Below are 12,544 nucleotides of genomic sequence, written 5' to 3'. Positions count from 1 at the left end.
ATATATATATATATATATATATATATATATATATATATATAGCTTTTCCTCATTTGTTAGAGTGTAATGATCTTACCTAGATTCTAAGACCTCAAAACCTCATAGGGAAATGGGACTTCAGATGAATTTGGAAAGAGCAGCTGGATCAGATTAAGTATACAAAGAACAAAATCTGCTAGGAATTACACAATTTGAAAGCCATAAAGTATCGTTTTACAAGAAATTTCCTTGAGGAGAAGACACCAAGAAGGGATGAACTGACCCAGAACAGAAACAGAAACAGAGAAAGGATAAGGAGAACATGATGGAGGAGGAGGAAAAAGGAAGGAGGAGAAGGAGCAGGAGGAAAAAGAGGAGGAAGAAGAATTGGGTTCTGGTGCATTGCAGAGCACCTGGGATGTCATCTCAATGGGGAGACCCTGGGAAACCTGTTTCCAAGAGAATTGTGATGATGTGTAAGGGAAAAATACCTTGGCATGCATAGACATTCCATAATTATTTCCAGTTGCCTAACCATGTGTTGAAGAGGAGGCCCTTTGATTGGCTGCAGAAGCATTCCAAAAGGCCTTTCAGCTTCAATGACTATTTCTTCGCCTCATTCTGTTCTAAGGGATCTGTGATTCCTTCATTCATGGTGTCTAGTGAAAGGCAGAGAATCTATGACCTTGAGAGTTTCAAAAAGTCTGGAAAGCGAGTCACAGGAACTGAGGAGTCACAGTCTAGAACAATGTAGCAACCCAAACAGCAATGAGACCTGGAGGAGCAAAAACAGACCTTTGGGAGGTCCTTTGGGTGTTCCCCACCTCCCTTCCCCACCCAGAATCTGTCAGAAGTTGAGAACTCTTTTGGCAGAGATGCTGCCTTTGGACATGACTTTGATAGGACCAGTGCTGTGTAGGAACTGAGCTAACTTGATCCTACTTCCCCTCAGATCTCCTAAAGGCTAAATTGACTAGGAGAGAGTATGCTCCAGAGGTGTTAGGGGAGATATTTATGTGTTGATTCTGGCTCTGTGTTAGAGGTAAATATCCTTTTGTTAAAGATATTTGATCTTAAGTGGTTAAAGGAATTGAGGTACTACTAATACCGTGTTTCCCCAATAATAAGACACTGTCTTATAAATTTTTTTGGACAGAAAAACACCAGAGGGCTTATTTTCAGGGGAGGGCTTATTTTAATGAACATTGACAGCAATTTTAATAAACAGGTAAATGTGAACAAAAAAATGTACCTTTATTCAATAAGCAAATCACTGGGGAAGAACAGGATGACGCGCTCACTGTTGCAGCTTTGATTGGATGCAGCTCGAAGCGCGGCATGCGTTTCACCCGGGGGGGGGGGGGGGGGGGGGGGGGGCATGGAGAGGGTACCGTAATGTAGCGTGTAGCGCGGGGAATCACCTTCACTACAGTAGCAATCTCAGTAGGGCTTATTTTCGGGGGAGGGCTTATTTTAGAGGAATCTTACACAGTAAGGGGGAGGGCTTATTTTCGGGATAGGTCTTATTATCAGGGAAACAGGGTAGCTAGCTCCCTTTAGGTTAGTGTGAGGGATCATAGGTAGGAGGGATTTGAGCCTATAGTAATTATGGGAAAACCACCACAAACCCTTCAGGTTACCCTAGAACCCCGAGGGGAAATACTATAACAGGCCTAACTCTGGGAGAGTAGGCCAGAGCTACTCACTACACAGGAATACCCTGGTCGAGTCTCCTCAGGACTGCTGCGTGACACAACGGGTAGAGTACTAGGCCTGGAGTAAGGAAGACCCGAGTTCAAATCCACACTCAGACACTAACTGTGTGATCCTGGGCAAGTCACTTAACCCTGTTTGCCTCAGTTTCTTCATCTATAAAATGAGCTGGAGAAGGAAATGGCAAACCACTCCAGTAACCATGCCAAGAAAACCCCAAATGGGGTCATGTCCGGTCCTCAGCTTTCCAGGCTTAAGAATATTATTTCATTAGTCTACCCATAGAATATCAGAATCTGAGGAACTGATTTACACTAAGCCATCTCACAAGCTCACAGGAAACTGATTCATAAACCATATGGTAATTGATCAATTTATGATGAGCGATTTAGACAAATTGGTTTCTGGGGTCTCTTCTAATCCTAGGATTCTATTCATGATTATAAAGCCCTAAGTTACAGAGATTCGCTTCAGTGCAGGAAGTTTCTACCCTGGGAGTGCCTTAAAATGAAGATTATCACAGGTCTAGATCAAGAAAAAAAAAAGATACATCCAAGGAGAAATGTTCTAAAAGAAGAGCCACTGGGTTGGAAAGAGAGTGAACATCAGGTCTGAAGATTAGACTGGGGAGTTATCAGAGCTCAGATAAGAATCGAAACTCCGTTAGCAAGTAAGCTCCCTCTATACCACTTACTTTCTCTTGTCCGCTTGCTTCTTTATGTTGGCTCTTTCTTTAAAGACAAAACTACTTTTTTTCATGTCTAGAGAAGCCCAACATTTGATAAAGTATCTCTTTCTCCACCCCCAAACCCATACTAGATCAGGTCAGTGCAACTGATCCAGCGCTGCTTAGAAAAATCAGCCTTCCTTTGACTGCTGAGTCACTCTCCTAAATTTATATCTTCTTTGATCTCCTCATTACTGCCTAGATCCATTCAGTCACTCTCTACTAAGTCTCTGCAGCCTAGTGAATCATTATGTCAAGGTCTTTTCTGACTAGATATCACTATCTGGTGTAGCACATTTTGTTTCTTTCCAACAGAGCTGGAAAACAAACTTATACATCATTTCTTGGTCCTCTCCTAACTCAGGGTTAGCAACATCTGTGAATTCCCAATCTTTACTGTGTGACTTCCAGACAGTTCCACTATGTTCTGATTTAGTAGGCTCTCCTTACCTTGCTCCATGGATAGTTACCCATTACTTTCTTTGTAAAAAAAAAAAAATTAGATTTTTTTTAAATAAATGAAAGTCTGCCTCATCTCCCTCCCACCTCCCTTCCCCTTGTGAAAGTAAGAAAAATAAAACTCTTGTTACAAGTATGTATGGTCAAGCAAAACAGATTCAGGTATAAACCATGTCCAGAAAAAAATAAAAAAATAAAAAGCCTCAATCTTCACTCTGAGGTCATTACCACAGGAAGGAGGTAGCATATTTCATCATGAGTTCTCTGTGACAAAATCTGGTCCTTGAGTTAATCACAGCTCCTAAGCCTTTCAAAGTTGTTTTTGTTTATGATGTCATTGTCACTGTGTAAATTATTCTCCTTGTTCTGCTCATTTTACTCTGCATCGTTCACTCAGTCAAAAAACATTTATCAGGTGCCTATTATATGTGCCAAGCACTGTGCTAATCAGTAAGCATTGGTCTATACAAGTATTCCCAGGTTTCTCTGAAACCATCTCTTTTATCATTTCTTACGGCACATTATCATTCCTCCACATACAATACACCACAACTTACTTAGCCATTACCCAATTGATAAGCACCATTCCTCAGTTTCCAATTCTTTGCTGCCATGAAAGAGATGCTATACATATTTTTTTGTAAACATGGATCCTTTCCCCCTTTCTTTGATCTTTTTGAGATATCCATTACTTTCATTATGTAGCACCTGCTCAGAGATACTCTCCCAAACCCCACTTTTGCTGACTGGTCAGGTGCCCAGTGTTTGACTACTTCTTGTCTCTCCAGAGTCTAGAGATAGATCTGAGGGGTTGATAGTGTGAGTCTTTCTAATGTTAGCTCAGGAGTCCCCAACCAGTGACCTTTACTCCTTCCCATAATAGTTGATATCAATTATTCAGCCAGACTTAACGAACTTTTAGAAAGGGCATGTCACTTAACATTTTTTGCCTCTGTTTCCTCATCTGTAAAGTGAACTGGAGAAGGAAATGGCAAACTACTGCAGTATCTCTGCCAAGAAAACCCTAGACGGGGTCACACAGAATCAGACATGGCTAAAACAACAGAACAACAAAATTTACTAAGATAATATAGTAAGAACAGTTGATGTTTTCCCCAAACATTTTCCCCAAAAATCTTTGGCACATGCTCACACAAGTACATACAGAGTCTAGGGGGAAATGGACTTAAGCTTCAGAGAGTGCCTGTGGCAAAGAGGTAACTCACAGCTCCTGACTGTTGGAAGTCCTTTTCTCCCCTTTGTTGGGGATACTCATAATAAAGTTCCCTTTTGTCATTTTATTACTTTATTTCTGGGCTCCAAGGATCCTTGAATTTTCTTTTTTGTCATCACGTTCCAATCTATCCTTGTCTCCTCACACAAACTGCTATCAGTTTCTTCTGTCCTGGGAATGTTGCTAAGGATGTTGATGAAAAAGTCCAAATCCTTGGACCCCTCATAATTCATAAAATTCTGCTTAGGTCAAAGGAGAAGAAATCAAGACCAGGCTGAGATGCTCTTCTCACCCTAATAGCTCCTTTTCAAGAATTTGGCCAGAACTCTCTCCTGGATCACCACTTGTTCAGATATTTTAGGTTCTGAACTAGCTCTTGGTTTTAGATAAGCTATTTAGTATGGGTCTAAGTCCCTCAATCATTTGAAATAAACCTTCATCAGTTTCACTTCATAATGATTTTCAAGATTTTTTTCATTCAAATATTCGAATATTTCAGGGGATTCTATGAACCCATCTTTATTGCAATATAATTAGTTTCTTTTATAATCTCATGTATTCATTTTTAATTCATTTTTAAAAATTGTCTAAAGACTTTATAAGTTACTTTAGATTGCCAAAGGGGTCCATACCAGACCTCTTGTTATAAAATCTTTGATTCATTAGTTATTATTAGTTATTGGTTTGATTTATTAGTTATCAGCATGTGTTGGGCTTTTGTTCACACCTCTGATTGATTCAATCAAGATGCATCCTTACCTAATAAAAGTATCAGGGTTGTAGCATCTTAATATTCACTTTAGGTGGAATAGGTGATTTGATTAACTCTTCATTCCCACTCTAACATTTGGTTACTTTCACCTCCAGCTTCTTTCCCACTACTCCAAATACAACATTGTGGTCTTGATCCCGTCAATTTGATGTTGTTTTTTAGGGAAATTTTAATAGAAGGTAGCCTGAACTCAATATTACAAAGGGCCCCAAAGAAAGGGTGGAGGAAGATTTGTCTCTAGGCATTTACAACTTAGTTGATTCAGGCTAATTCTATTAAGATCAGGCCTCTTAAATCTTCTCTTCAGGGTTCTCAGGTATCCTGAGGTTATCTCCTTTCCCTGCTGTTTGGTTGAGTCCTCAGTGGCTATATTCCCCTCAGTTTTTAGGGAGACAGTTAACTAGCTTTCCAATTCCATTTGTCCATTAACCATCGGGTAGTTTTTATAAAGGGATATTTATTAAAAAAATACAGTTAGAACAAGGTACAAATATTTTCTCCAACATCTTGGAAGCATAATCCCCTCTACGCCACCTTTTTTTGGGTGGGAAGTGGGAAGCATTGAGTTCATAATTTAGCTTAGTTCCTACATAACATTGGTCCCACCAAGTTCCCTTCCAAAGTCAGTATCACTTCAGTATCACTGGGCTGGATCCAGTGCCAGACTTGTGCTACTCAGGCACTGATGCTGATCTGGTTGTAACACCCTGGAATTCTGATTTCCTGGATCCCTGTGGTTCATATTCCAGACCCAAAAGGGAGATTCCACTCCCTGGATATACAGTGGAAAAAATGAAGGAAAAAAACAGCAACCAAGGCCCTTTTCTCGAGGGTCATATGGCCTCTGGAATCATCTTAGTGTCTCAGATGGCCACAAAAGCCAAGGCCAGTGCCAACTCAAGCTCTTTTAACAGGACTGGTAGGTCCAAACATCATCAGTGGAAAAATTACTTCTCCCAATCAAATGAGAGGCCAATTGGAATCAGTTCCAGAATGTGCCCTAATTTTCTTGATTCTCCTGTAAGTAGTTCCCTCTTGTCTATTCCATAGTTGAGGCCATTTTAGGAATCTGATGGGGTCTGCCCATTTACTACAGCCTTCTTACATACATGAATACAAAATGTGGTTTCAATGGGTGTTGGGGTGTGGGCAGAAGAAGGGTTTTGTAGCTATATAATGTCTTTCAGAAATGAAACTCCAAATACATGTGGATAAACTACAAAGTCTTTTGAGATTGTATGAGTAGGCAGAAGTGTGACTGACAAGCCTCAATATGGTCAAGAGGGGAAGGAACCTAACAATTTTAGAATAATGGGCTTTGATGAGTTGTGACACAGAAATAGTCATGGTGAACTGTTTCCTTGGGCCATCATTTAGGAAATTCCACAGGATTATAGGGCTAGAACAGGGCTGCACAACCTGCAGCCCACCAAAGGATTTTGGGAGGCCTATGAAAAATGTAGGGGATTTCATGGCTGTCCGAAATCCTTCGGCAGGTTGCAGGTTGTGCAGGCCTTGGCTAGAAGAATATTCAGGGACAATCTATCAATCCCTTCTCTTTATAGGTGAATTATCCAAGGCTCAGAGAGAAGTTACTTGTCCAAGGTCACATGGGTAGTAAGGAGCTTAGATTTGAATCAAAGTCTTAGACTCCAAAACTGTGGTACATACATACAGTTTTTGTAGCTTCACTTTAAGCAGTACTCAAACTGGAGAAGGTATACTAGAGAAGTTGATCAAGAAGCTTCTGTATGCAGACAGTTTAAAAAATTGAGTCTAACATTGTCTTCATCTGGAAAGACAAAGGCTGAAAGGGGTTTCAATTTAAGTTTATAAGCATCAGAGATTTATTCATCAAATCCCAGAACTAAGGAGTAAATATCAATTAAAACTGCTTTGAACAAGCAAAGAAAAGTTCACATATTGCTTCAGGTAAAATATGATGTTAAAGAGAGATGGGAGGAAAAAGATAAGCTGGAAAGAGAGGCTGGGACCAGGTCTGGTGGCAACATACTAGTAGGATCATCTCAAGATAAAGTTCTGGTCCTCAGTTTTCTAGGCTCAGGAACATAATATTATTCATTTTTCTATAGAAAATAAGGCTTCAAGAAACAGATTTATATTAACCAAACCCACAGGAGACTGATTTACAAACCATTTGATAAAATATTAGTTTGCTTTGAAAGATTTAGACCAGGTGGTCTCTAAGGTACCTTCTAATTCTAAGATTCTATGAATGTAACTGAATGTAGAGAAACTTATGATTTACTCAACTGTATTTAATGAATGACTAAATGAACATTAATTAAGCACCTGCTATGCAAGGTACTGTATAAGGTGCTGTGTATTTTTATAACCAGAAAAAACTGTTGTTGTGTTTGCCCTTCATTTCAAAGAGGACCATGGATGGTATCAGGGAAATGATGACATGACTTGCAGTTGACTTTGATTTGAGTGAGGGGGCTGTGCAAGGACACTAGCCTCACTTTCTCCTCCAGAGCCATATGGATCCAGTGACCAGATATTCATCAGGATGACTAGAGATGACCCAGGATGCAATGGGATACCCTGGCCCATTAAGGCTAAGATCTTTTCATGTACTCACTTAGAGTGAGGTAATGCCCATTCAGGGAATAGGCCTCTTTAAGAAGTGAGTCAAGGGGTGGCTAGGTGGCATAGTGAATAGAGCACCAGCCCTGGAGTCAGGAGGACCTGAGTTCAAATTCTACCTCAGCCACAACACAAAACTAGCCGTGTGACCTTGGGCAAGTCACTTAACCCCAACTGCCCTAACTTCCCCTCTCCAAAAATCGAAAAACAAACAAACAAAAAAAAGAAGTGAGTCAAGGGATGGCCCCTTTAATTAGAAAAAAGAAAAAAAATCAAGCTGGGACGGGAAGACCCTCAGGGTTGCTGTTCCAAAGGGAAACAGTTACCATTGACCATTCACTCTAAGGCAGGAGGACCCAAATTACAGCCATTGAGTAGAGCTTGGGCAGGGACCAATTAGTTCCAATTTCAGAGTGAACTGGGTTTAAAGTTTTGAGAAAGGAAGAGAGGAAAGAAGAAAGGAAAGAAGGGAGGGAGGGAGGGAGGAAGGAAGGAATTTAACCAGTAGACCCCAAGTTAAGTGACCAGCTTCTAGCTATCAAAATTTACCTTCCTTTGGAGAGGAGAGGGAAAGAGAGAGGTCAGAGTTCAAGGTGAGGTATCCAACTAGCTGGGTCATGATTCAAGCAGCTCAGTCTACTCACAGGTTGTGTTTGTCCTTTGTTTTCGAAAAGGACCATGTTTCCCTTTGGGACAGCAACCGCAAGGGTCTTCCCTTCCCAGTTTAAATTTTTTTCTTTTTTCTAATTAAAGGGGCCATCCCTTGACTCACTTCTTACAGAGGCCTATTCCCTGAATGGGTGTTACCTCACTCTAAGTGAGTACATGAAAAGACCTTAGCCTAAAAGGGCCAGGGTCTCCCATTGTTGCATCCTGGTGAATGGAATAAAAGTGAAAACTTCTCAGGTAACATTCTAGAAATCTGAACAGAATTGTAAGAAAGTACCAAAGACTTAGTAACCTGGGACCCTTGCCTTACTTCCCTGGTCATAAGTTGAAGTTTTTGCTAAGCTTAGCTAAGCATTGGAGGGGAAAGCACAGACCCTGCAAATTTAACTACAGGCTCAAATGTTCCAGACTTGTTTCCACTGACTATCATCTGACCTGTACAAATATAAAATGGGAAATCCTGTTGCAGAACTCCAGGCAGGTCACCATGTCCTAAAATCCATTCATAAAATTTATAAAATATTCATAAAAATTTGTACAAATAAAATTCATAAAATATTGTCTGATTTCATATCTATATTGATATTGTTAGAATGTTTATCTTCTACTTTCATATCTAAGTTGATACTGATGACATATTTTGTCTGTTTTCATGTCTGTTAGACATGTACCTTCTGCTTTTTTATATTACTGACAAATTTTTGCGGTTAAGATTGTGTGCCTCAGTTCCTAATTAATGGGAAAAGGACAGAACAAGAGAAGGGGGAAAGGGGTGGTCTTTTAGGTATATAACCAAGCTTTGCATTTTATATTTTGCCTCTCCTACTAGACTGCTTCTAGTAATGAGACTGCCCTTCCTGCAAGAAGAAATAATTAAATAATTCCTTCCTGTCTCTACTTGGAAATATCTCTGCTTATTTTATCTGGGCAAGGGTGGTTCTTGTCCCACACACTGGATCATCTCTAGTCATCCTGATGAATATCTGGTCACTGGATCCAGATGGTTCTGGAGGAGAAATTGAGGCTAGTGTCCTTGCACACATCAAAGTCAACTGCAAGACATGTTATCATTTCCAGGAAAATATTGTAGTGACAAAAGGATGATTTTCTTTTTATGAGTTTATAGAGGGGCAGCCAGGTAGCACAGCAAGTAAGAGCACCGGCTCCAGTGTTGAGAAGACCTGGAGATCGAATCCCGGGCTCCGACGCTTAGCACCCACCCAGAAACACCTGGCCATGTAACCTTGAGCAAGTTACTTAACCCCAATTGCTTAGGGGTGGCCAGGTGGCTCAACGAATAAGAGCACCGGCTCCAGTGTCGGGATGACCTGGATCAAATCCGGGCTCAGATACTCAGCACCACACCCAGAAACAATAACTGGCCGTGTAACCTTGAGCAAGTTACTTAATCTCGATTGCTTAAAAAAAAAAAAAGAGTTTATAGAAAGAATAGACTAAGAGTGAAATTTTGTCTACGTATTTACAATGCTGTGTTTGAGGAAAGTTCTCCAGTTCTAATGACAAGCATTGGTTTATTTAGGCAGAAGTATCATTTGAGAACTCCCAGCTCCCTTTGCTCCTTCACATAACTGGCAAAGCAGTATTGTCAGTACACAGATCTGACCATGTCACTCCTTTTCTCAAAAAACTTCCATGGCTCTTTATTACTTTTAGGAACAACTATAAACTCCTCTGCTTGACCAAGTAAGGTCCATTACAACCTGGCTCCAACATACTTTACCAAAGTTATTATGTTATCATAGTCCCCTTCATACACTCTACAATCCAGCCAAACTGGTTGTTTGCCATCCAAGTCAACTAATTTAACCAAGTTAACTTCAATACCTTTTTTTTCTTTTCATAGGGGCAATTGGAGTTAAGTGACTTGCCCAAGGTCACAGGGCTAGCATGTGTTAAGTGTCTGACTTTGGATTTGAACTCAGGTCCTCCTGAGTTAATGACTATAAGGAGAGCCCCAGAGCTAGAGACAACAGGAACTGTGAAGGATTTGAGGTGGACCGGACACTGTGAACTTTAATATGGAAGGGAACTGGATGAAGAACTGGACAAAGAGATGGATAAGGAACTGGGAACTGCCTGCCTTTGAATCCAGGTGACAATTGGAGTTGGGACCATGGAATAGGAACTATGCAAACTGAGAGCCAGCCTCGAGTCAAGATGAAAGAAGACTTTTTACTTGGATACTGTGTACTGACTGAGATTATGATTTACTGTGACCTAGGGGTGGATGACCTGTGTATTTTCCACTACCCCTTAAGAGGTTACTGAGTAATGACTGATGACTGAATAGTGACTGATTTGTAACTTAGTGTGCCCCATGAGTGAAGAACTTTTGACTATTGAGGAGGCAAGCCTCCTTAAGGATGATTGAACAATTGAGTTTTATTGTGAATGCCGTATTTTGATTTTCTGTGATAAGTTGTGAATGCTGTACCCTGATTCTCTGTTAATATTTTGCTCTGATTTGTTATGGAATAAATAGAGTGTTCACTATACTGTGTAACCAGAATCCTAAAAGCTGTCCACAGTAGCATTCTTCTGGAAAGATGCTAGTGCATGGTGTTAAAATTTTCTTGAAGAACTTCACCATCTATAGTAGAGTTCTATTTGAAATAACTTCTAGCATCTATAAGGTACTATAAGGTTTGCAAAGTGCTTTATGTCTTATCTCATTTGACGTTCGCCATAACCTTGTGAGGTAAATGATATTATCTTAACTTTACAGAGGAAACTGAGGCTGATGAAATTTAAGTGACTTGCCCAGAGGCACAGAGCTAGTGTCTGAGGCAGTGTCTGAATTAAGTTTTTGACTCTAAGTCCATCCTTCTACCCATTGTATCACCTTTATGTGAACGATTCTCCAGCAGACTTATGAATATCTCTGGCAAGCATATATCTTCTTGTTCTATACTTTGATACTGATACTTAAAGAATTGTTGAAAAGTTAGTTCTGTGGTTGCATTTATCATAGTCTTGTATTATAATATATGCATAGGCAACATATTGGAAGAGAGGGCTACATTTTGCTCTCTGAAATCACTTTTTAAAAAATAATTGACAAATAAGCTCAATGACACAATCTTATATTCTTTTTTACTTCTGTCAGTTGTGACTGAAGATGTATGTCTGGTGCAGAAAATATACAAAAAGCTGGTGTTCCCTTTTCATGTTTTTACTCCTACTAGCCTTGTTGTGTGTCCATGTACTAAAGGTAGAAATTCTCCTTATGCATTGTTGAGCCCCTAAGCAGAACACTGACATGTATTAAGGGGATCATTACAAAATAATTGTTGTAGAACACACGAGCCTTGAATTTGTGGAACAAACTCTAGTTGAAGGAAGTCTCACACACACACACACAACAATTACAAAGTGTTACATCGGCCTTGCCAACTGTTAAAAAGTATAGGAGTGTGTGGAGTAAAGAACTCATCATATTGGAAAATTCGATCCACATCCAGAATAAGCATTCTGGAGTCTGAATGCTTATCAAAGAATACTATTTGTTCTCTCTCTCTTTTGTTTTGTTTCTTCTTTCCATTGGTTATAATTATTCTTTACATGACTAATGTGAAAATGTTGATTATGAACTTATATATAGAGCCTATATCAGATTGTACATTGTCTGGAGGAGGGGAGGGAGGGAGAGAAAATTTAAAACTCAAAAGCTTCTGGAACTGAATGTTGTAAACTAAAAATAAATAAATAAAATTTAAAAAAAGTCATCATAGAATGATCCTTAGAAGTTTTCTAGTCTAAATCCCTTATTTTACAGTAGAACAGAAAACTGAGGCCTGAAGAGATTAACATCTCAAGGGTAGGAGGTAGCAATCAGATTTCAAATCCAAGTCCTGACTCCAAATTCAGGACTCTTTCCACTGGACCATACTGATGGAAATGGAAGAGTGGTCCAGTTGATTTTGAAACAAGGAAGGCACATTGAGTGTGTGTGGAATAACAATAATAATAGCTATTAATTACACAGCATTATCAGGCTTGCAAGCAGCACTTTCTGTCTGTTTATAATCTTATTTGATCCTCACAGCTATCCTGGGAGGTAGAGGCTATTATTATCATCTCTATTACGCAGAAGACTGAAGTGAAGCTGATAGAAATGAAGTGATCGGTCCAGGGTGATACAGCTAGTAAGCGTCCGAGGTCAGACAGAACGCAGGTGTTTCTCTACTCCAACTCCAACACTATCCTTTGCACCATCTAGCTGCTGCAGAAGATAAATAACCTTGGCAGAAATTGTGAAACGGAACGCACGGCTCCACAAAGGGCTTTGTCCTGGCTGATGCATGGTGGCCTTAGAGAATCCACGCAGGAGGAAGCCTAATTTGACAGGATGACGGCATTT

This window comes from Petaurus breviceps, unplaced genomic scaffold, assembly GCF_028583685.1.
Source record: "Petaurus breviceps papuanus isolate PSGF00001 unplaced genomic scaffold, PetGlider_PUasm1.0 181, whole genome shotgun sequence".
Taxonomy (NCBI): Eukaryota; Metazoa; Chordata; class Mammalia; order Diprotodontia; family Petauridae; genus Petaurus; species Petaurus breviceps.
The sequence above is the reverse complement of the archived record's forward strand: the minus strand, read 5'-3'. Positions refer to the sequence as shown.